We start from the raw sequence: 27,221 nt of genomic DNA, 5'->3' as shown, positions 1-27,221 counted from the left end.
TCCTCTGGCAGCTCATTCCATACCCGTACCACCCTTTGCATGAAACAATTGCCCCTTAGGTCTCTTTTATATCTTTCCCCTCTCACCCGAAATCTATGGCCTCTAGTTTAGGACTCCCCCACCTCAGGGAAAAAGACTTTGTCTATTTATCCTATCCATGCCCCTCATAATTTTGTAAACCTCTATATGGTCATCCCTCAGCCTCCGATGCTCCAGCCTCTCCCTACAGCTCAAATCCTCCAATCCTGGCAACATCCTTGTAAATCTTTTCTGAACCCTTTCATGTTTCACAACATCTTTCCGATAGGAAAGAGACCAGAATTGCACGCAATATTCCAACAGTGGCCTAACCAATATCCTGTACATCCGCAACATGACCTCCCAATTCCTGTACTCAATACTCTGACCAATAAAGGGAAGCATACCAAACATCTTCTTCACTATCCTATCTACCTAAGACTCCACTTTCAAGGAGCTATGAACCTGCATTCCAAGGTCTCTGTTCAGCAACACTCCCTAGGACCTTACCATTATGTGTAAGTCCTGCAAAGATTTGCTTTCCCAGAATGCAGCACCTTGCATTTATCTGAATTAAACTCCATCTGCCACTTCTCAGTCCATTGGCCCATCTGATCAAGATCCTGTTATAATCTGAGGTAACCTTCTTCATTGTCCACTACATCTCCAATTTTGGTGTCATCTAACTACACTCCTTATGCTCACATCCAAATCATTTATATAAATGATGAAAAGTAGTGGACCCAGCACCGATCCTTGTGGCACTAACTGGTCACAGGCCTCCAGTCTGAAAAACAACCCTCCACCACCACCCTGTCTTCTACCTTTAAGCCAGTTCTGGATCCAAATTGCGAGTTCTCCCTGTATTCCATGATATCTAACTATGCTCACCAGTCTCCCATAGGGAACCTTGTCAAATGCCTTACTGTGGGCCATATAGATACATCTACTGCTCTGTCCTCATCAATCCTCTTTGTTACTTCTTCAAAAAACTCAATCAAGTATGTGAGACATGATTTCCCACGCACAAAGCCATGTTGACTATCCCTAATCAATCTTTGCCTTTCCAAATACACGGACATCCTGTCCCTCAGGATTCCCTCCAACAAGTTGCCCACCTTTGACACCAGGCTCACTGGTCTACAGTTCTCTGGTTTGTCCTTACCACCTTTCTTAAACTGGCACCACATTAGCCAACCTCCAGTCTTCCAGCACCTCACCTGTGACTAATGATGGTACAAATATCTCAGCAAGAAGCCTTGAGGCATTGAAGATGAGAAGGAATGAAATTTGCTGTTTGAGAGTCATTGCATGCATTTGTGCTAGAAATGGAGACCAGCGCAAAGATGAAGAACAGTTGGAGACTGCAGAAAATTGTGACTGTGATTTTTAACTCACCTCCTTCTGAATGTTGCTGAAGCCCAGAATGAGAATTTCCCAAAATGTGACTATTTTGTTGTTGTAGAAATAAGAATGTTTGCCTTGAACTAGGCTGAATCATCAGGATCTCCTTAGGACATCCCCAGACTTTTCAGTCTATAAAAGCTCTTGCTGAAAATCCCATATTCATCTTTTTCTACGAGACCAATTTTTGGTCACCCATCAATGGACACAGCAAATTTAAAGTGGGAAGGTGAGAAATGTCCTCTGAATACCAACACCAAATTGAAATTCTACTGAGATTGTGTGGCAGTGCACAACATGCAGAGACCTCATCTAACAGGTCTGAGCCCTGAACTACATTTTTACTACATCTGAGAAATGAACATTTTCCTAACTTAATAAAGTTGACAATCTACCATGTGGTTTCTGCTAAATACAAAAACTGTAATATCTGAGAAAGGTGTAGATGTAAGCTGAAATCTCAGAGGGAGAGAAAATACCTGAATATGTATTCTTTCAAGGAAAATCAACAAACAGAGAGGAGGCATTAGAGTATATAAACATTGACATTTTTATTATATAATTAATTCTTGGGATATGGGTTTTGCTGGCTGATCCAGCATTTATTACTCATTCCTTATTGTGCTTGAGAAGCCAGTGTTGTTCTGCCGTCTTGTACCATTTCAATCCTTGAATGTGTGTGCACCATCAGTGCCATTAGGATGGGAGTTGCACCATTTGAACCAATAATATTGAAAGATCAACAATGTAGTTTCAAATCAGAATGGTGTGTGAGTTGAAGGGAACCTGAGGGGATGCTGCTTTAATGCATCGACTGTTCTTGTCCTTTTAAGTTAGAGATCACAGGTTTGGAATGTGCTGTCAAAGGAGTTTTGTTGATTTGATATATTGCATCTTGTAGATGGTACATACATTGTGAGTTGGGGTGAAGAGAATGAATGGTGGGTATACTAGATGGGGTGCCAGTCAAACAGGCCACTTTGTCTTTGATCATGTGAAGTTTCTTGAGCATTATCCAAGATAGAGCCTGCCTGGCAAATTAAGAGTATTCCATCATATTTCTAACTTGTGCCCTGTGGATGGTGGGCAGGCACTGGGTACACAGGACATGACTGCTTACTATGGAATTGTTGGCCTCTGACCTTCGCTTGTAGCTACAGTATTTATATGGCTGGTCCAGTTCAGATTCTGGTCAATGTTAACTGCCAGGATGTTATTAGCAAGGATTTGGTGACAGTAATATTGTGAATGTAAAAAGGGAATGGATAGATTCTCTTTTGTTTGTGATGGTTGTTGCCTGAAATGTTATTTACCATTTATCAGTCTAAGCCTGAATGTTATCCTGGTCTTGCTGTATATGATACGGACTGCTTCAGTACTTAAGGAGCTGTGAATAGTGTGGAATATTTTGCAATCATTGGCAAACATCCCAACTTCTGATCGTATGATGGAGGGAAGCTCATTAATGAAGCAGTTGAAGATGGTTGATCCTAGAATACACTACCTTGAAGTACTCCTGCAGCATTATCCTAGGGATGAGATGATTGGCTTCCAATACTCACAACATTCTACCTTTGTGTCTTCAACCTGTGGAAAGGTTTCCCCTTGGATTTCATTGACTCCAGTTTTGAGAGAGCTCCTTGATGCCACATTCAGTTAAATGCTGCATTGATTCCAAGGTCAATCACTTCTGGAGTTTAACACTTTTGTTCATGTTTGACATAAGCGTGCGATAACATCAGAAACTGCGTGGCCCTTCCAAAACCCAAACTGAGTATCTTTGAGCAGGTTATTGCTGAACAAATGCCACTTGATAGCCCAGTTATTGCCACCTTCCAACATTTGCTGATGATCAAGGGTAGATTGGTCAGGTACTGAGGGACCATTTTAAATTTTTCCTTTTTGTAGACTGGATATGCCAGTATTATAGTCTGCTATAACAGATGGGTAAGAGGCACAGATAGTCTGGATGACAAGTCTTCAGTACTGTGGCTAGAATATTTTCAGGGCCATAGCCTTTTACAATATTCAATACCTTTGGCCATTATTTGATAATGTGGAATAAATGAAATTGGCTGAAATCTGGCATTTGTAATGCTGGAAACCTCACGAGCAGCACAAAACGGATCATTCGCTCAGCATTTCTGCATGTGCTTTAGTCGTGTCTTTTGCACTAATGTGCTGGGCTTGGGAATAGGATAAGAATGGGATGAAAATAATATGGAATGTCCACCTCCAATAGTTGTTTAATTGTCTACCATCATTCTTGCTTGGATGTGGCAGAACTACAGAGATTAGATCTGATCTGCTGACTGTGAGATCACATAGCTCTGTGTATTGTATACTGTTTCTATGACTGGCATGCAAGTAGTTCAGTATTGTAATTTCACTAGGTTGAGACTTCATTTTTAGGTGTGCTCGGTGCTGCTTCTGGCATGCCCAACAGTATTCATCATTGAACCAGTGATGATCCCCTGGCTTGATGGTTGTACAAGATCGGAGAATATACCAATCATGAGGTTACAGATTGTGCTTTACGTACAATTCTGCTGATGCCTTGGTTCATGGATTACCAGTTTGAATCATTGGATTTCTTTAAAATATAACTCATTCGGTATAGTGGTAATACTGTTGAGCATGTTAGAAGGTATCCTCATCATGAGGATGGTCTCCACAAGGGTTATGCAGTGGCCACTCCGACACATACAGACATGGATAGGTACATCTGTAACAGGTAGATTGATAAGGACATGCTTGAGTAGGTTTTTATCTCTTGTCGGCACACTCATTATTTGCTGCAGATCCATTCAATCGATTATGTCCTTTAGGATTTGGCCAGACCAATGGGTACTGGTGCTACGAAGACACTCTTTGTGATAAGTGTTGATGTCCGCCATCCAGAGTGCATTCTGTGTCATCACACTTTCAGTGTTTTTCCAAGCAGTGTTCAGCATGGCACAGTACTGATCCATCATCTGTGTGGATGGGGTGTGGGGGAATGCAGGAGAGCTGCATCAGGTTGTAATCAGCAATGTCTCAAATAAATTGAGTCTGGAGTCATAAGTAGGTGAGATCACAGGTGGCAGGTATCCTTCCTGAAAGGAAGTTAGTGAACCAAATGGGTTTTAACAATAATGCTCTCATTGTCACCATCAGACTAGCTTTTAATTACAGATTTATTAATTGACTTTACCATTTGCAAGGTGGGACTCAAATCCATGTCCCGACAGCATTTTCCAGATCCTCTGGATAGGTCATCCAGCGACATTACCAGTTATGTGCCCTTTTATTTTTTTGCTGCTGTACAAACCTCTGAGGTCCATATGCAGCAGCAACTTCCACAACCAGATGTCAATGCATCAAAACATTGATTAGTGCGTGTGGACCCTCAAGTGCAGGCATGCAGCTTAAAGGAAACAACAATTACCACTGTACCACTGCCTCACTTTTGCTAAAATAATGTGTTGAAGGAAAGACTTAGCCCAAATGGACTTTATGGGCAGATATTCCTCATTTCTCAGTTCAATTTCTGCTGACATGCACAAACGTATGTTCATTACCTTTCTGCCCAACTATCCAATATACTTCTGCCAGGTCTCACAAATTTTATACTCCCTAAACTTGGGATCATCTAAAACTGAGCTCCTGATATATTAACTCATAACTAGTCCTATTGGTCTTTCATCTATGTGCTTGCTGACTTACTTTGCATCACAAACAAGCAATGTCTTAACTTTAAAATTCTCATCCTTAATTTTAACTCTCTCCATGGCCTTGCTCCTTTCTATCTCTGTAACCTCCTCAAATGCACAACCCTCCAATATATCTGTGCTTGTCTAATTCTGGTCACTTATGCATTTCCAATTATAATTGGTCCACCACTGATGGCCATACCTTGAGTTTCCTAAGCTCTGAGCCCTTAAATTCCCTTCCTAAAACTCTCAGCCTCACTTTCATCCTTTAAGAAACTCCTTCAAACCTAACATTTTATCCAAGCTTTTGGTCATCCAATCTAATAACTCCTTATATATCTTGGTGTCCTACTTAATTTTGTACTATTGCTATGAAGTCCCTTTGGATGTTTCGTTATATTAACATTGTTGTGTTGTAGCAACAGACATAAATATTACTGTAGTTTTCTGCAGAGTATCTTTATTATATGTAGAAATAAAGTTTTAACTTTTTTAAAAATATAAACAAAATTGTTGCTCTCTGAGTTTCAGTGATAAGTTGTGGACTTAAATCTCCTAACAGGGGACTTTTGTCTTTCAACTATGAAATTGTTTCTCACGTTGTGATACTCATGAAATTTTATTATATGTGGGGGAGGGTTTGAAGCACCATACTGAGTATTGCCATATAGACTGGTTTCCTCTATAAAAGAGGCCTTTTGCTTTAGGGGACTACATTACTCCCTTTGTCCATTTGTTTTTCAAACACAAGCAAAGCAGAAAGTGCGATATTCTTTGCTGAAAAGTGAAAGACTGCAGTATTCTCAATGCTCTTGCATTTCATTTAAAATCAATTGCATTATAATGTGATATCTATGATAAACTGCTATTTGCATGATAAATAATGGAGTGTTGGCAGTAACTTGTAGTCCTTAATCTTTTAATCAAGTGCTGATGCACTAATAACAATAAAGGGATGGAATAGATCTGTACTAATTCAAATAGAGAGATGTGAAAAAAATATATACTGTCCACATGTTTTGATATCATCATTTGCTTCTATTGTAATGGCTATTCTTCAACAATTTTTAACTTTAAAAAATATATCGAAGTTTATTTGTTTCGATCATGCAAAACTCCCAGTGAACGATTAAAGACTGCTGTTTAAAATGTCTGAAAATAGTGGATGTTCCAACTAATATTAGGTAAAATGATTTACGTCAATTGTTCCAGTACATGGGAATCACTTCAACTGTACAAATAAAACTTGTAAAACTAGAAAATATCAATGAGGATGAGCAATAAAACCCAATTAATACTCTGTTTTATTAAAATATAAATTTTAGGAATTAGGAAAATTACATCAGGCTCACTGAAACATGCTTTTTTTCACATTAAATAGCAAGATCCTTAAAGGAAGGCCATTGAAAAACCAGGTCTTCACCAAATGGCATTTGATTCACTACTGTTTTCACACTAAACAGCAGCATAGTCTGGGCCATTCCTCTTCTTCCTGGACAATCCCTCAAGATCAAGGACTACTTACCTCTACTCTGGTTTATTGAGTTCGACATTGGCTGGTACATGCTCTGCTACATCAGATCCCTTCAGGTGAAAACAGGCCATTTGGCCTATTGAGTCCACACTGACCCTTCAAACAGCATCTCACCCAGTCCCAGCCCCTACCATCTCCCTATGACCATGCATTTCCCACAGATAATCCACCTAGTCTGCACATCGCTAGACACTGTTGACTATTTAGTATGGGCAATTCACCTTTCAACTATGGGAGGGAACCTGAGCACCCAGAGGAAACCCATGCAGATATGGGGAGAATATGCAAATTCCACATAGTCATGCAAGGGTGGAATTGCATCTGGGTTCCTGGCAGTGCTGACCACTGAGCCACCATGCCATCCTTGGTGTGTGGGCAGGTAATTCTCGATACAATCTAGTAGATGGGTTTTTTGTGGGTTTTGCACTCCCTTTAATGCTTTGACATTACCTCTGCACACTCTCAATCTACCCTCTGAATCTGTCCTTGAATCAGCCTTCTCTACCTTGATTAGTCACAAGCTAAGTTTCCTGTGAGTCAGTGGATTTGGTAATCTTTTCAAGGATGCTTTCAGTAGTTTGATCCATTGAATGTCACAAGGTATGTAGTTCAGTCCTCCTAGCAGACCAAGTATTTGAATTTAGTAATAATAAATGTGGATAGCATTTTTCCAGTTTAAATTGACTTTGATAACCAACCATAAAATAAATAACATTTATTTATGATTATAAATATTTCTGTTATTGTGGTATTTCCACATATAGTAAGCTGTTTAAAGATTGATGTTCAAAGAAACCGGGGCCACAGTGAAGCTTTTTGCCAAAAGCGTTAAACAGGAACTGGGTGAGCTGGAACGATTCATTCAAAACAGTGTGTGCAGATCTGAAATAACTATACCAAAATTGCAATGCTTGAATAGGAGTAGATAAAATATTGCAGTACTCTGCCGATTATATATAGTAGTCATTGAGTTTCCATGAGCTTAGGAAGCAAATTATGGTTTTAAAATTATTCAATTATGGTGCAGGCACATTTAAGCAATTACCTGTTTAATACTGTTACAGCTTGAAAGTTTTATGTTTTAAATTACTCACATAACAGAGAGACCAATTTACGTTATGTTGCTGTATTTGATGTCAAACCCACATACACTCTCTCCTTTCTGTCTATACAGCTTTGTCTTTTCAAAAATTGAATATTAATTGCCTCATTTCAGTGGGTTTTTTGGAATAACTGGTAATGCTACAGAACATGTATATTGATTGATGACTGTTAACATTCTGCAGGAAACAAACTTCAAAGAAAATGTAGTTCTTAAGGAGTTAATGGAGCACATGCACGCTGTAAATTTCTGAATGAGTAGTTTCCTGTGTTTTCCTTGCCAGAAAGTGGTTAAAGAATGAAACTCGTAATGAGGAGCTATTAGCACACAACAGCTACAAATCCATTTTGAAAAGGTCCTCACAGAGAGGGTCCATCATCACACTTCAAGATAGACATGCAAATCATCACACCTGCCACCACCAAATGTCACATACTCATGTGTTTACAAAGGAATTCTCACCATCGCAGCAAAGGAAATAGAGCTAAAAGAGATTTTACTTAATTTATTGAAGGAAATCTGTTTGAGACATTTTGTAAAATGTATCATTCTCATGAAGGTAGTCTGGACAGAACTTATCAAAACACATTGAACTGAAGTAAATCTTTGTGAGTAGAAATGTTTATTTTGAAGTTACTCTGGAGTTTTCAGCTATATATTAGAATAAATTAAAGTGAGAAAAATTCACCCTAGACTGTTAATAGAAAACCTTGTAGTATTTTGTTGCTTTAGATTGAGGGTGCTTTTAATGTGATATGTTATTTCAACAGAGGAACATATAAAATAGTGTGTACACTGACTTAAGTGTACACACAAATATCATAACTTATCAAAGTCTTTCAATCCGAACAGTAACACACAATATCATATGTCTTCCTGATAAAAGAGACAAACTAAAATTATTTTGTTCTGGAGTAGGAAAATTATTTCAGGCATTGAGGCTACCAGTTTATAACAAAATACTGGCAGTTTCCCACTCATAATAGCTGTGATGTGAATTGCTGTTTCATTCTTGAGCACTGAGAATGATACAAAACAAGTTTTCTCCTGATAATTGTAAACTGCATTGCAAGGTAGGGTGGGGTCAATTCTTTCCTTGTCCAAAACAGGATGAGGTTAGATAACCTGCTCACTACTATAATTCAGACCTTGAAAATGATCTAGGAAACCAAAAAGATTAATAAAATATGACACTAAAAGACAAACTATGCAATGGCATATTAGCACCTAACATCACACTCTTGTTATTGAATTGCTTTGTGGTTTCTGTTCTGTCCTTTAATGTATTCAAAAACTTGGTATCAATTAAAAAGCATCGTTGAATACAATAGCATGTGCTTCAGATAGTAGCTAGTTATGTACTGAAACAGCATTCATAGATTAACAGCTATTACAGGTTAAATAAAATGTGCATCGAAAGCACCTTTTGAAGAATATGCCACATTTAGGACATAACATGTAAGAAAACAGCTTCTAGTTGAACAAAAGAGGAAAGACTTTGAAACAAAGGGTGATATTCGCTCATTTATGTAAAACTTCAGAATGCATTCCTTTTCTGTGTGGTGTATCTGTGGTCAATAATGTACAACATATTAAATTTGCAAACTTTAAATATTCCTGGTATTGTTTTGTGAAAACTATCCCTTTCAACTTCATTCTTTATTACATATCAACTAAACTACCACACATAGTTTATTTGTACTGTTTTGACTAAACATCACCTTTCCCACCTTTCTGCTCCACCCTCCTCTCCGACCTATCACTTTCTCACTCACCTTCAAATAACTATTGCATTCCCAGCTACCTTCCCCCCAACCCCACCCCCCTCCCATTTATCTCTCAGCCCCCTGGCACACAAGCCTCATTCCTGATGAAGGGCTTATGTCTGAAATATCGATTCTCCCGCTTCTCAGATACTGCCTGACCTGCTGTGCTTTTCCCACACCACACTCTCGACTCTGATCCCCAACATCTGCAGTCCTCACTTTCTCCTCATGGATATTTTCATCAATAGTATCGCAAAAAACTGACCATTCAGTTCAGAATGATCTTAACTGTTCACAGTAACATTTACATTGTTGTTTTAGCCATAAAAAAGGACACAAGACTGTTTCATGCAGAAGATTTGGAACATACAAATCACTTTCTGATCTCTCCAGCAATTTTAAAGTCATGTTGTTTCCTTCCAGTTAACACTGTACATAAATTTAACTTTTCTTCTCACAAATGCATATCCTAATGATAACAACTTTGAAGAAAACTAACCTGAAGACTATCTTTAAAAAGTCTTTCAGCTACTTGATGTTTACATGCCTTATGACATTTCAAGTGATATTTAAACACATAAGGTTAATTGAAATGAGTAATAAGAATTTGAGTTGAATACTGTGATCATCATTTTCATAACCATAGGATGAGTTCTCTGGACAGATATTTAAGTGGCCATAAGAAATAGGAGCAAAAGTAGACCACATGGTCCTTGATCTTGCGCTACCATCCAATACAATGTACTTTCCCGACTGCTCCCCATATCTCACTGATTGCACAAGAAGACAAAGTCTATAGATCACAGTCCTTAAATGCACTCAATGATGGGGAATTTTCTCCTCATCACAATCTTTAATGATCGGCTTCTTCTCCTGAGAGTGAGGTACCCATGTCTGAGGTTTCCCAGCTGGGGAAATGACTTCTCAGTGTCTATTCTATAACGTCCTTTCAGATCCTGAATGTTTAAATTTGATCACCAATCATTTATCTAAACCCTGAAGAATATTGGCCTAGTTGGGCCATAGGGTGGTATGGTGGCTCAGTGGTTAGCACTATTGCCTCATGGTCCCAGGTTCAATTCCAGCCTTGTGTGACTGTCTGTGTGGAGTTTGCACATTCTCCCCGTGTCTGTATGGGTTTCCTCCGGGTGTTCCGGTTTCCTCCCACAGTCCAAACCTGTGCAGGTCAGGTGAATTGGCCATGCTAAATTGCCCATAACATTAGGTGCATGAGTCAGAGGGAAATGGGTCTGGGTGGGTTACTGTTCAGAGGGTTGTGTGGGCTTGTTGGGCTGAAGGGCCTGTTTCCATACTGTAGGGAATCCAGTAGATGTATTCCTGCTATATTAAAAATGGAATTCATCATTTTATTCGTTGGACAGTAGGTTATTTGAGTGTGACAATAATCACTTAAGCTGTGTTCTTCTCAAATAATAATGTAACAGCAGCTGGAGTATTTCACATGACCTGTGGAGGCTGCCCAACCATTCAGTATGATCATGGCAGTATGTTCAAAACAAATTCCAACATCCTACTTGCTCCTTATATCCCTTGATTCCCTGAGAAACCAAAATTGGGATTTACAATAAAAGTTACTCACAATTCCTTCTATCAGAATGTCAAGGCAAAACTAGGTTCATTCAGTGAGTTAAGGGCATTAAATGCTTTTGCAGATTGATTTTGCCAGAATGTTGATGCAATATAGTTGCCCTAAGTATTCAGTAAGTTCAACTTTCTCCCCAATACAGAAAATTGCAGAAAATCAAAGCACCTAAGTCCCTTTATCTTCACCTGTACTTTCCTATGACTGCCTTGTTTTTTTTTCCAAATCAGCCTGGCATTTTTCTGCAGTATAACAGATGCATTTTATTATTGCTGACTAAATAAGCTGTGCATTATTCAAGAGGTTTTTTAATTTTAATTTTCAAGTCAGAAGGCACAAAATGAATTCCCTCTAAGTCAGTGTGGCTGCTCTCAGAGCATAATTTTAAAATGTAAATCAATATGATTTTTGAAACATACTCGAGAATGAACTTCACGATAAAAGGATCCTTATTTTTCATGTTTGGCATTTTTAAAATCTCTTTCCCTTTCTGAAACAATTCTTCCTCTCCAATAATTTTGAATTTCCAATTAAATTGATGAGCGAGACTGTGTACTGAGGAACTGGTCAACTAATTGATCTGAACATGAAATTTACCGTAAAGTTAAAACTGTAATGAAAAACAGGAATAATGTGCTGCCCATAACTCTCATCCAATGGTAGATATTTTCAGAAGATATGGTTGTTTTAACCTTCCATGAGGTTGTGTTATTTTGAAAGACTTTTTGTTCTACATAGATGGCTTTACACTTACACTTTTGACAGGAATCCCATTGTCCTTTGTGCTTTACTGTTGGACAGCTAATTATATTATGTCCCCTTTCTTACTAATCCAGCAGTTAAAAGTGTTGTTTTTTAATACTTTAGTCTTGGAAAATCTCCCTCTTTCCATTAGCTATTTCTTTATACAACAGAAATACGAAGATAATCTACCATTTATTGTGCCCTCAAGCAATTTTACCGTCACCATGCACTGGTCATGATCTCTTTGGTTGTATAGCCAATTATAAACCTTTTTTTATTGTTTATAAAGACAAATGTCCTAATTATATTTGAAGCATTATATAATAGAATTGTATAAATATTTCTCATGTCGCCTTGTTCAATTAATGAAGCGATGAGTTGTCTAACGAATAAATTCTGTACCTACTGAAACTGGTTATTTCCCATGTGCTCCAGATATTAATTAGATGACAGGCTCCTGATTGAAGAGTTGCACATCAAATGTGCATTTTTTTTTCAGACATAAATTTCCCAACTTTTATTGCACTTTAGTAGAAGTAGTAGTAGAAGTGGGCCCTTGAGGTGACTGGAGACATTCTGTGAACCTCTCACTACCGCATTTCCCACACCTAAAACTGCAGCCACCGGTGAACATAATAATATGCCAGTTTTATCAAATGGTTATTTGTGCCATTATCTAAAGGTGTTATTCAATCACAATACAGAATGCCAGAGGGATGTAATTGAGGGAAGTATTTGAAGTACTTAGTTTTCCATTGGTGAGTTGATTCGCCTGTAGCATGCACAGTAATTTAGACATTCTGTCCATCATAAGATCAGGAGTGTGAATGTTCACCGATACTTAAACAATGTTCAGTTCCATTTGCAATTCTTCAAATAAGAGAACTATCCATTCCCATATTCTGCAGATCTTATTAGACAGGCTTGTGTTAATAAATGGTGTGTAACATTAATATCACACAAAAGACCAATTACCATCTCCAACAAAAGGGAATTTAACGACTACTATTTGTGATTCAATAGCATCGTCATCAGCCCATACTATCAGTACCCTAAGAGATTATTTAATAAAGACCCAAAACTTAATCAAAACAGCCATATAAATACTATGGCTACAAGAACAAGGCAGAGGCTGGGAATTTTTCAGTGAGTGACTCACCTCCTGACTCTCCATAACCTTTTCAGAATCCACAAATAGCATGATGGAGTATTCTCCACTTGCCTGAATGTATGCAGCTATATTAGTATTCAAGAATCTTCACAACAAGAGGTGACACAGTGTCTCAGTGGTTAGCACTGCTACCTCTCAGTACCAGGAACCTGAGTTCAATTTCAGCCTCGGGCAGACTGTCTGTGTGGTGTTTGCACATTCTCCCTGTGTCTGCGTGTGTATCCCTTGGGTGCTCTGGTTTCCTCCAACAGTCCAAAGATATGCAGGTTGGGTGAATTGGCCATGATAAAATGTCCACAGTGTTCAAGGATGTGTAGGTTAGGTGCATTAGTCAGGGGAAATGTAAAAGTAGTAGGGGAATGGAACTGGTTGGGATGCTTTTCAGAGGGTCAGTGTGGACTTGCTGGGCCAAATGGCCTGTTTCCACACTGTAGGGGTTTTTTGATGACAACATCCAGGATGAAGCAGCCCACTTGATTGGCATCCATCATGTTCTGTGAACATTTATTCCCTCAGCCCCAACATGTTATGACCTAATTGTGTACCATTGACAAGAGGCATTTCAGTGACATGTCAAATCTTCTTTGACAGTATCACCCAAACTTGTCAGTGCAGCAATTTAAAATGGCAATGGAACATTATCATTAGCAAGGTGTACAAGCACACAGCATCCTGAATTGGAAATTAATTGCCATTTCTTCAGCATTGGGTCAAAACCCTGGAATCACTTCTCCACTTCACTGTGAGATTACCTCTCCACATGGATTGCAATGGTTCATCACCATCATTTTTCTCAAGGGCAGTCAAAAAGAAGTAATAAATGCTGGCCTCACGAGCAATACTCATGACCCAGAAATTATTGTTTTAAAAAGAAGTCATGTAGCGCTTTACTGTTTTACATTGAATTAGTACACCAATCTCAGAGGAGAGAAACTAAATTGCTTGGACGCACAACAAAGTTGTGCTATCCAGAAGGTGTGTTTTTTTCAATATTATTGACAATAATGGCAATACTCAAAGAAGGTGGAAGGAGGGAAAAAATTGAAATATTTGTGAAAATGCAGGAATCCTCTAACCTGATACGGTTTATTATAGGAGTATCCCAAGTATGGCAGTATAGTACCAGCGTAAAAACGTCCCAAAATTTGAGGTTCACCCATTTAGTTATGAAGTAAAATTAACCAAAACATAATCATAGTTTAGGAAACTGAAACCAGACAAGGCACATGTTGAACATAAAGAGAGCAGAAATAAACTTTAACAAGGAATTGGGAGGGCTAAATGAGACCATGAAATGTTTTTCTCTAGCAGGATTAGGGATAATCACCAGGCGTTCTCCACATGTTTCAGAAGCAAGAGGGTAGCTTTGGAAAAGGTAGATCCATGCAGTGTTAACTCAAAAATTATATCTTCAAACCAGACCATTATGGGTTATTCATTAAAGGTTAATTGGACATGACATGAGCAATAGAAGTAAAGTGGACAAGCACATGAAGAACAGGCTTGGTGTGTCAATGTCCCTACCCCCCCAACTGGGAGCCTGAGTTCAAGTCTCACCTGTTCCAGAGATATATGATAACATCACTGAACAGGTTGATTAGAAAAAATCTAAAACTGCCATCATAGGGCTCTTGTGTTGCAGTGATACTGTTTGAGCTAAGAGATCTGAATTTAAGTCCCACCTGTTGTGGCAGTGTAATGACATTTCTGAACAGATTGATTAGGAAATATCTATAATCCCCAGCATGAGGCCTAAGTCCCAATCTAACCTGCTTCAAAGGCTAATCATAACAGGTTGATTAACTATACCTATAACTCCCATTTTGTAGGACTGTTATGGCACTGTAGTAGTGTACCTACCTCTGACCCAGGAGGCTCAGTTCAAGTCCCACCATTTCAAAGAAAAAGAAAATAAACAGGCCTGGTATTAAAAAAAGCCTATTTTGGCTGGGAGGGAAATGCATAATCTTGATTTGGAGATGCCGGTATTGGACTGGGGTGTACAAAGTTAAAATCACACAATACCAGGTTATAGTCCAACAAGTTTATTTGGAAGCACTTGCTTTCGGAGCGTTGCTCCTTTATGAGGTGGTTGTGGAATATAAGATTGTAAGACACCAAATTTATAGCAAAAGTTTACAGTGTGATGTAACTGAAATTATATATTGAAAAAGACCTGGATTGTTTGCCAAGTCTCTCATCTTTTAGAATGAACATGTTGGTTTTAGTTCTTTCATATGCAAATTGCAGAACTTTTTAAAAATTCATTCTCAAGTGAACTTTAACAATTGGTGTCATGTTGGCCCAGATAATACATTTAAGTTGTGAGGTCCCCTATGTGAAACTGCCTGTGCCACAACATTCAGATTGATTCTAATCTAAAAAATGGATTTACAGAATCTTACATGGATTCATGCAGTTTTTGAGCAAAGCAAAATGTAACTCTGCCAGTATAAATTCACCCCACAAGCATATATGTATGTGTGTGCATGTCAGTGTGGGTGTGTATGTGTGAGCATATGAGAGAGAACTTGTGTGTGAGAGTCTGCCCGAGCGTGTGTGTGTGTGTCTGTGTCTATCTATGAATGTGTACCTGTGGGTGTGTGTGGCGCAGTGGGGTCAACTGTAGTGTGACATGAACCCAAGGTCCCGGTTGAGGTCATTTCCATGGGTACCGAACTTGGCTATCAGCCTCTGCTCGGCCACTTTGTGTTGTTGCCTGTCCCGAAGTCTGCCATGAAGGAAGGTGACCGAAAGTCCAATGTTGAATGTCCTGGACTGCAGAAGTGTTCTCCAACTGGGAGGGAACACTCCTGTCTGTTGATTTTTGTGCGGTGTCCACTCATCAACTGCTGTAGCCTCTGCTTGGTCTCGCCAATGCTTCAGGACATCCTTGCCTGCAGTGTATAAGATAGATAACGTTGGCTGAGTCACATGAGTATCTGCCACATACATGGTGGGAGGTGTCCCTATGCATAATGGTGGTATCCATATAGACACTCTGACACATCTTGCAGCGTCTACCATGACAAGGTTGTATGGTGTTGTCCTGAAAGCTAAGCAGTTTGTTACAAACAATGATCTGTTTGAGGTTTGGTGGTTGTTTAGAGGCAAGAAGTGGAAGCATGGGGAAGATCTTGGCAAGGTGCTCATCCTCATTGATAATGTGTTGCATGCTGTGAAGAACATGACCTAGTTTTTCGGCTCCTGGGAAGTACTGGACAATGAAGGGAACCCTGTCGGTTGCAGCTCATGTCTGTCTCCTGAGGAGGTCATTATGGTTTCTCGCTGTGCACGTCGGAACTGGCGGTCGATGAGTTGAGTACCCTGTTCTTATGAGGGCATCCTTGAGTACTTCCAGGTGCCTGTCATGTTCCTCCTTATCTGAACAGATCTTGTGTGTGCGTAGGGCTTGTCCATAGAAGATGGTTGTTTTAATATATTTCGGGTGGAAGCAGGAGAAGTGTAGCATGGTGAGGTTGTCTATGGGTTTGCGGTAGAGTGAGGTGCTGAGGTGCCCATCCTTGATGGAGATGCATGTGTCCAAGAATGAGACAGATAGTAGAGAGTTGTCTGTGGTGAGTTTGGTGGTGGGATGAAACTTGTTGATATCTCTATGTAGTTTTTTCAGTGACTCCTTGCCATGAGTCCAGAGGAAGAAAATGTCGTCAATATATCTGGTGTATAAAATTGGTTGGAGGTCCTGCAGATAGAGGAAATCTCGTTCGAACCTGTGCATGAAAATATTGGCACATTGGGGTGCAAATTTGGTCCCCATGGCTGTTTTGTCTATCTGGATGAAGAACTGGTTGTCAAAGGTGAAAATGTTGTGGTCGAGGATAAAGCGGATGAGATGTAGGATGGTGCTCGGAGATACAACCTGCAAGACGTGTCAGAGGGTGGACACGGATCCCACCATTACACGTGGGGACACTTCCCATCATGTACGTGGCAGGTACTCATGCGACTCAGCCAACGCTGTCTCTCTCATATGCTGCAGGCAAGGATGCCCTGAGGCATGGTCCATTGGTGAGCTCAAACAGAGGCTACGGCAACAGATGTATGGACACTGCACAACAATCAACAGGCAGGAGTGTTTCCTCCCAGTCAGAGAACACTTCGGCACTCCGGTACATTCGACATCGGACGTTTGGGTGACCGTCCTCCAAGGCAGACATCAGGACAGGCCACAATGCAAAGGGTCCTGAGCAGAGGCTGATAGCCAAGTTCGATGCTCATGGGAATGGCCTCGCCTGGGACCTTAGGTTCATGTCACACTCCAGGTGACACACACACAGAGACACCGACACATAGATGGAACCACACACACACTCACAGACAGACGGAGACATGTGCATTCCTACAGACACACACACACTCCTACAGAGAGACAGCCAGACACACTCACGCAGACTCTCTCTCATACACAAGCTCTCTCTCATACGCTCACATACATTTCCACACTCACATGCACACACGCACCCTCTCATAGACTTATGTCCCTTTACACTCACACTAATACACACACTCTCACACAAGAACTCATACCTTCACCACCACCCCCATCCCCTGCACACTCGCCCACATGCACACACATATGTTTGTGGGGTGAATTTATACTTGTAGAGTTACATTTTGTTTTGTTCAAAAATTGCATGAATCCATGTAAGATTCTGTAAATCTATTTTTTAAATTAGAATCAGTCTGGACATTGTGGCACAGGCAGTCTTACATACGGGACCTCACACCTTAAATGCATTATCTGGGCCAACATGACACCAATTGATAAAGTTCACTTGAGAACGTAACTCTTGCGATGAAAGAACTGAAACCAACATGTTCATTCTAAAAGATGAGAGACTTAACAAACGATCCAGGTCTTTTTCAATATATAATTTCAGGTACATCACACTGTAAACTTTTGCTATAAATTTGGTGTTTTACGATCTTATACTCCACAACCACCTCACGAAGGAGCAGTGCTCCAAAAGCTTGTGCTTCTCAATAATCTGTTAGACTATAACCTGGAGTTGTGTGATTTTTAACTATGCATAATCTTGATCACCTGTAGGAACATCCACTTGTGGGGTTTACAATGGGGTCACTTAGACTTCTTTTCCACCTATTTTTGGCAGCTGAAAAAGTACTGTAGTACTGTAAAAGTACTGTATGAAATGATGATACAGCTAAAAACCAGTATACTATTAATACCGAGGACTATGTCCCACACATAGGACCTTCCCTGTAGAGTGGGCTTACAAGACCGGACTTCCCTGTTAGACTGGGGTTTATGAGAGCGGACTTTCCCCATTGGACTGGGGTTGTGAGACCACGGCAGTGGAAACTGAGCTACAGTTCCACGTGCTACCTGTCACCCAGGAGTCCCTGATGGACAGAGGGCTGTGAGACTCACTTGTTGAATATGTCGAAAGTAGTTTTAGCTAATAGATTCTCTCACTACTTTGCATATATTTAAAGTAGATTAAGCCATTAAATTTGCTTTATATCAACGTGCTGGTTTCTTCTTGTATTTATTTTAATCAGACCTTATAGAAACTGTTAGGCACTTTCAGTTTGACAATGCAGTCTATTCAAGGGCAAAAGACTAAATTGATGTGTAAAGCCAGGGGTAGTGGATAAGGTCCTCAATGAATATTTTGCATTGGTATTCACAAAGGAAAAGGACATTGATGACAGTAAGATTAGGGATGGGTATAGTGATTGTCTAGGGCAGATTGATATTAAGAAGGAGGATGTGTTGAGTGCCTGGAAAGTCAATAAGGTAGATAAGTCCAGGACCTGATGGAATCTATCCCAGGATACTGAAGGTGGCAAGGGAATGATTGCTGGAGCCTTGACAGAGATCTTTGTATTCCCTTTAGCTATAGGCAAAGGCCCAGAAGACCAGGGCCAATATTGTTCCTCTATTTAAGGGCAATAGGGATCATCCAGGAAATTATAGGCTGGTGGGCCTATATGTAGAGGGATCTTGAGGTGCCAATCCATAGCTCCTTGGAAGTGGCAACACAAGTGGATAAGGTGGTAATGAAGGCATATGGCATTCTTACCTTTGTCAGTCAGGTCATTAAATATGAAAGTAGATAAGTCATGTTGCAGCAGTAAACGACTTTAGTTAGGCCACATTTGAAGTATTATTTGCAGTTCTGGTCATCATACTATAGGAAGGATGTAGAGGCTTTACAGAGGGTATGAAAGGGGTTTACTAGGATTTTGCCTGGGTTGGAGTGTTTTAGCTATAAGGAAAGGTTGGACAATCTTAGATTGTTTTTGTTAGAGTGTCAGAGGCTAAGGGGTGACCTAATAGAAATATATAAAATTATGAGAGGGATGTGCAGGGTGGGCTTACGTAGCTAATGTCAGAAATGCTGAATCATGTCTCATTTTTGATCATGCGTAATGGGATTTCGCAAATGTAGGCAGTCAGAACCTTACTTGTTGTGAATAGCCAAAGGGATATGCTGTTTGATATGATTTAATTGTCTTTGTGGTTTATAGCCTCAATAACTAGCATCACATCAGTTCCAAAATTCATAGATCACATTCCTCATTTTTGTGATAGGGTAAATTTTTGGCTTGAAGGTAACACCCTGTTGGTGGTGAGTGGTAGATTGATCAATTTTAAGGACTAAAAATGGTGGACATGGCCCATTCATGATTTTACAGGCTACAAAGCAAGAACTGATCGGATCAGGGTAGCCACAGCATGACTTTGATGTGCTGTATTTCAGTATCCAACTTATATGTTGAAGAAATAGCTTGGGCTCAATTTATGATGTTGTCAATTAAGATAATCTTATGCTGCTGGAACTATAGTAATCCCAACACATATACTGATGAGTGAGAATAGGTTTGTGTTTGATGGTAATAGAGAAGTCCATGGCCGATTGCTCAACCAAGATATCAAGAAATCATCCTATCAATGAGAGATATGAAATCTTATCTAAAGTAGTAAAACTTTGTCTGTAACAGTGACACACTTTTCTTCCCTCTATTTTGTAATCACCAACTTTCAAAATTACCTTAGCAGGAATGAATAATAAAATACATACAGTCACTTAGAGCAAAATTGGACAATGAATGTTTACAGTTATTAAGTACTGTGTAATTTAAGACCAGTTTTTTTAAAACATTACTGCTGATGGCACCATTTTTAAACTGAAGTGTGTGTGCGTGTGTGTGTACGTGTGTGTATGTATATGTGTCCAAGTACTGATTTTAGCAAATGGTGGTTGAAGTGTTTCAAGGAAATTATTTGTAAACACTTTAATATTCAGCTTCTGTCACACTACAACTGGTACATAGCCATTCTGGCATGAGGCTAACATCTTGACTGCTTCTGTTTGAGAGAATCCAGTCTGGCATTGCCAAAGTTGCACTGCAAGATTTCTATTAACGCAACATGAACTTCAAGTTGAAGCAATGGAAATTACGACAAATAACTGGCCTATTGGAAAATTCCAAAGACTAAAACCAATTATTTTGGCTGATGTAAATTAATCCAAATTTCTACTTACATTTAGAAATGCACCCAGTGTAAATGGTTAGCAGCCAGAAACTCCATCAACTTCCTATTTTTAACCCAAAATGTGGTGCAAATGGTTTAATGGGTCTTGACATTATTAAAATTCATTCACAGGATGTGCAGAGCATTAGAAAGGCCAGAGTTTGTTGTCCATCGCTTATTGCCCTTGTTCAAGTGCTGATGAGCTGTCGGCTTGAAACCTAAAAGTTCTGCTAGGTCATTCCAGAGGTCATTTAAAAAGCCAACCACATTGCTGTGTCTCTGGTGATATATTGACTAAATTGGTAAGGGATGGTGGATTTCTTTCTGATTTTCATTACAATGGGGTCTTGTTCATGGCCATCATTATTAATAGTAACTTTTTGTTCCTTTTTTTTAAACTTAGTATGATGGGAACTGTATTCACATTGCTTTAAATCAGTTGTCTAAGTTGCTCATTTAGTTAAAAAAAATGCTTACCATACTATTATTTAATGTTCAAAACGCAACTTGAATAGGAGGAAGAAAATGAAGAGTGCTTTGGTCTTGCCACTTAAAAAAGTGTCTAAATTAGGCTTGTTCTAAAAAAAAGGCAAATTTACAATTTTCTTGTTTGTTTGAAGTGTGGTTAATTTCAATAATGTCAGAATAAGTTGTGGGTTGCAACCTTAAAGAATGTCATCACTGACAGTTTGAAATCTATTAAGCAGCAATAATGAAGTAAGCATAACCATATTTTAAAGTTCCATGTTTAAGAAGAATAAGTTACACTTTATTGAGTAACATGAAATACGTAAAGGTTTTGTGGCTTAGTTAGTAGTGCCCTATCTCTGAATCTGAAGCATTGGGTTTAAACCTGCTCGAGAACTTGTTGGTCATGAAGAAGTATTCATAATGTGGTTCAACAGAGCGATAGTCAGTTTCCCAATGCTTTCAAATGCCTCCTCTATTCCCCAAAGGAAAAATAAAATGTGCAGGAAGATACAAAACATCAAAGCCTGAAATCTTAAATGTGTTTCTCTGTGTGATGAGTGTTTCTTGAATCTAGTATATTTATTTCAGATTTCCATCATCCAAAGTATTTTTAATTTATTCTAACATATTAGTTAACATATAACCTACTGTGGCATTTGTGGGAAGAAGAATGCTACTTTTCATCTTTCCTTTGATTGACCGTAAGGGCACATTTAGTTTCTATTTTTTGAAAAGGAGCTATTATTGAGTCTCAACAGAAATAAGTTATTGTCTCAACAAGATGTGGATTATTGAATGGTAGTAATCAGGTACAAATTGCATTAGTTCCTTCTACATTGTTAGGAAAGCTATGAGGCAACCTGGGAATATAAATCTGCACCAGGAGATCTTACCATATTCTACCTTAACCCCACTCTGGCCTGCATGAAATCATCAAATTGGATGTAGCTCCATGCAGTCTCCAACATTAGCCCTTTCAGAACTATTAGTTAATTTGTCAAATATCACCCCTGTCCTCACTTCATGATATTATCTCGCAGTTAAGCAACACCTTGATTTTAATGTTCTTATGTTTGTCTTCAGGTTCTTCCACAAGCTCATCCTACTTTATTATCATTGTATTCTTCCCCTGCCCTAAAATGATCTGAAGTACCTGCATGGAGGAAGGAGATGGCCTTTTGATATTATTGCTGGGCAGTATCCAGAAACTTAGCTAATCTTCCAGACATCCTGGATCAAATCCTGCCACAGCAGATGGTGGAATTTGAATTTGATAACAATCTGGAATTAAGAAACTACTGATGACCATCAGACCATTGCTAATTGTCAGGAAAATGCATCTGGTTCACTAATGTCTTTTAGTGGAGAAAACTACCATCTTTACCTGGTCTGGCCTGCATGTGGTTAACTCTCAACTGCCCTTTGAAAGGACTTAGCATGCCACCCAGTTCAGAGACAACTAAGAATGGGCAATAAATGCTGACTAGTCAGTGTTTCCCATGTCCTATGTGTAAATAATTTTTTTAAAAAATCCTCGAATTCTGGCTTCTTGGGCATCCTCAGTTTTAACAACACCAGCGCCACTGGCTATTCCTTCAGTTGTCAAGATATATGTTTTGTAACATTCTTGCCTCTAAGTGATAAGAAAATCTATTTAAAATCCACTGCAGATACTTAAAACACAAATAGAAAGCTGACACTCCAGTGCAATAGTGAGGATGTATTGCAAGTCAAAGTTGCCATCTTTTGGATAAAATGTTAAACAAAGGTTCTCTGTTCTCTTTCAGATTGACATAAAAGAACCTGTGACAGTGGGGTGCATAGCGGCTCAGTAGTTAGCATTGCTGCCTCACAGTGCCAGGGACCTGGGTTTAATTCCACCCTCAGGTGACCGCCAGTGCAGAGTTTGCACGTTCTCCCTGTTTCTGAATGGGTTTTCTCTGAGTGCTCCAGTTTCCACCCACAATCCAAAGATGTGCAGGTTAGGTGGATTGACATTCTAAATTGCCCACAATGTCCAGGGGAGAGTATGTTAGGAGGATTGCCCATGGGAAATGCAGGATTATAGGATAGGGGGGTGGGTCTGGGTGGGATGCTCTTTAGAGGGTCAGGTATGACTTGATGGACTGAATGGCCTGCTTTCACACTCAAAGGGTAACAAAGGAGACTCAAAGGATAACATTACTGTTTGTCAGAACTTTCTGTATACAAATTGTTCAGTTCCAAAGATTCAATTGTGACAACACTTCAAAACATATTTCTTTGATTCTAGTGTAGTTTTGAGATGTTCTGGGTCTGGAAAAACTATATATAATTGCAAATCTTCTTGTGCAAGAATGCATATTTAAACTCTAAGGCAGTGTTTATACTTTACTTATCCTGAGGCCAGAATGTGCAATACATGGGCAAAGCTTTGCTTCTGTTCTGAAAAATGTTAAATGTTTCCAAGGCATGAATTAAGATCTTTGGCTTTCCTACATTGGAAACACCCATCAGTGTGCTTCCTCCCCCCTTCAGGCGGTTGTACTTTTTAAATCAGTTTGAAAAGTCAGTTGAGACCACACTGAAGTCAGACGCGAGGCAGTGTCAAGACCAAAAAATGGGCGATGACTATCTTCAGATGGCACCCAGAGTCACAATTGTTTTCTTTTTTTTGCAAAACTGGGGCCAAAACAGGATTGCGAATCTGAGATCACGTTGGAACATTCTGAAGCGGTAGAACTTGTCCATATAATTAATATGGAGTAATTCTACTGTTTTCGCTTCCTTGCAGTTGCATGTCGTACTTTTTTTCATCTTACTTAGGGATTATTTATTTTTAATTGCATAATTTCTTTCACTTGAGTTTGTGTCTTACTGCTGTAGTGTGTATATTTGTAAACCCGTAGGTGGCGCAAGAGGCTTGGCCTTGAACCAGCGTTTCCTTTTCATGAACTTACTTCAGGATACAGACAAGAAATAACACATTTGGCAACATATTGGCAATATGCTCCGGATGTAACCTTCTTCCGTGTTCCAGAACTCTTTATGCTGTAGCCCCTGCCTTCTAGCCTGTGGACGAGTTATTAATGGTGACTCACCATGTATCACCTATTACCATGTAGGATTAGCATATAGATGCTGAACACAAGTGGAAAGATTATGCGGTGATCGCACATCTCTAACTAGCCGGGAATAAACTACTGGAGCAAGGGTCTCGTGCAATTTCGAAAATAGAAATGTACTTGAAGATTTGTTTTGCTGAAAATATTCGCAGTGATCGCTGTACTAAATTTTTCACACCCAATTGTTTTAACTTAAAATAATGCAGTATACATGTACCGTCAACTCAACAAAGAATTCAAAGCCCAGTACTTTAGAAGCAATTTCACTTTGGCTCAGCAAGCTGTTTCCAGACACTCGGGATGTTCAGGACAGTGACCAGAAGTGACTGGAAACGGTAAAATGTCTTGTTATTAAATGCCAGTGCTTGGTGTAATACTTCTCCTTAATCCCCACCTAGTCTAGAGAACTACTGACTGCAGCAAGGAACATAAACGCAAAATTGACTTTTTTTTTCATTCTGACGCCGAATAACCGGATCCTTTCCACTTTGGTTACGTCCTATCTATGTACGATATGTTTAAAATTGCTTGGTAAAATCTCACATAGCAAGTGGCTCAATTATGTTTCAAGTAAATTAGCTGAAAGGAAGAGTTACTTTGATTTCGCTGAAAACCACATATTTTAAATATCCCTGGAGTCCTTTAATCAACAGCTGGTCACTCTAATCCGACTGCACCTCATTCGATCAGAGAATTCCCAGCTACCGAACTATCCGGATGGAAAGTTCAGCAACGGTGATGTGTGTGGAAATGAATGTCATTTTCTCACTCTTCCGACCCCAATCAGATTGATAGTAATCTCCCAGAGCCGCAACTCAATTTTACATTTAACTCATTCATTTCAATTTCCACGCGCCCCCCTCCCCGCACCACCATACACCCCCCCCCCCCCCCCCCCCCCACGCCGTTCGAGAGGTTAGACAATTCGAAAGGTGTAAAGTTTGCTGCTGACAGGTTGTTTCCTTGAGCTTGGGTGTGAAGTGCCTCCCCTTCGCAGAAGCAAATGACCCGGTGAAATTCACACGTCGCTGCACCACCTCAAACTGTTCGATTCATCAACTTTCAGTTCACCGACATCTGACTTCAGCTCGGCGAAGTGGCTCGGTAGGAAAAGACCGGCCCACTTGTTGTGCGTTGTTTACAGAACACAGGCCTCCCACACAGAAAGAATGCAATGATTTTTCTTTACCGAATATCAGGTGAAGCCTTACAGGTGTTACTCGCACACAAATTTAAACCCGAACATTGCGTGGCAGCGCTGAAATCGGTTGTTTACAAAGTCTCCTTTGTCAGAAATAGTTTTGGTGTGCTTCATTTTCCTGTCATGAGTTGCTACCGCCTGTAAACTCCCGACTGTTGGGCTTTTGAGTTTGATGTCAGGTTCTGGTGACAGACAGGCCCTCGCGAAAATAAACCAAAAGGAGGCAGAAATAGTCAGGGACTTGCATATTACCTATTATTATAAAGCCGGCAGCATTGTAGACAGGGAAACTATGGCATGCAGCCTCGTAATGACCTACAGAATTGAAATTGCACTTAAGCACTCATGCTGAAAGACTATGTGCCGCTATATATTATTCCAAAAGTAAAATGTCAGATTATGAGTTGTAGCAATGTGGTTTGAAATCCTGACACAGACTGTACAGGCAAATTACTTATCTACTTAAGGGCTACTTGACAAGCTCCCCAGGTGAAAGAAGCCAGCTTTCAGTGACTCAGAGTTCCTGGTGATGAGTCCTTTCCTGGTTGTTGCTCACCTGTCTGATGCATTCCCAGAATCAGAGAGCTACCGTCGACGGCTGAGTCATCAAAGCACCGGAAATCGCAATTTGTTTCTTTTAGTCATTCACCTTGTTTGCATGGTCTGACTTCTTTTTTAGAAATATGTGTGAGAGTAACGTGTCTTTAGTTAAACGTGTGTAAATGATAACCATTTAATTATACATAATACACACAGTAGTTCGTGTGCACTTATTCACTAATAAATGATAAAATAATGTCTTAATAACAATTGGCATAATCTAAAATTATAATCCGGCACATTGTATATTTGTGCGAATAAAACTCAATGGCATGAATATATCTGACAGCGATGTATAAGGTACAGTATTAATAATACCAGGACACAGTTTATACACATATGAGGATAATGTTCGAACACTTCCCACCCACCTCCAACTCAATGTAAGGGAATGATTCTAAGTTTTTTTTAAACTTTCAACTGGATGAACCTATGAAAGTTTTCCCAAATAGCACTGTTTCCATTTTCTATTTTAATTCATAAAGAATCTAGCCACAAGACTAAAACATGACATTTCACAGTTCAAGTCGAAATGGAAAAAGCAAGCCTTGTACGTATAGAAAAAAAAATCAGGGATGTTATGACATAGTTAAGCTTCTATTTACACCAGGGGACATTGCCTTGGCTGTGTCAATTCTAATCAAACAGTAGTTGTGGGTTAATGGATGAGCAAGAATAAACAAGAGCACTGCATACAAATTATCTTACCACTACCTCCATCTCAAATATGAGAAAAGTGACAAGAAACATGCATGTAAGGACTGACTTTTTTTTAAATAAAGAACGTTGTGCAGCATTACAATGGTTTGTGTGAAAATTAAATAGAAAATAAGTGCTTAACCCGAATTTAGAATTGGGGCCATTTTGATCAACCGTATAAGAATCCTTGGTAACATTAGGGGTTGAAGTCTCTTTTTAGACACACTGGTTCTGTAAACATGATCATGCAATGACATTTTAGAAGACCAGGACCTGCTAACGTATCGAGATGTATTTATCATTCAGGACTGTTATATTTAAATTAATCATTAGATGCATGAATGACAACATCAAGCTGGTTACATGAAATGACATCCGTGATGCATTAAAGCGGGAAGGAGACAACAATATTGTTGTAATGCAGCGTGGAACTTGAGGTGAATGGAACGTTTAAGTGGGTCAGGTTGGGAGGTAAATTTGCTGCTGTATAATAAGGATAGACGTGACTATGCTTGGGAAATCCCTGCACTTAATACATTGAAAACAAATTGAAAGTTACTGTAAATTGTTTATTCAGCCGACTGCAC

This window comes from Chiloscyllium punctatum, chromosome 6 (genome assembly GCF_047496795.1).
Source record: "Chiloscyllium punctatum isolate Juve2018m chromosome 6, sChiPun1.3, whole genome shotgun sequence".
Lineage (NCBI taxonomy): Eukaryota > Metazoa > Chordata > Chondrichthyes > Orectolobiformes > Hemiscylliidae > Chiloscyllium > Chiloscyllium punctatum.
The sequence above is the reverse complement of the archived record's forward strand: the minus strand, read 5'-3'. Positions refer to the sequence as shown.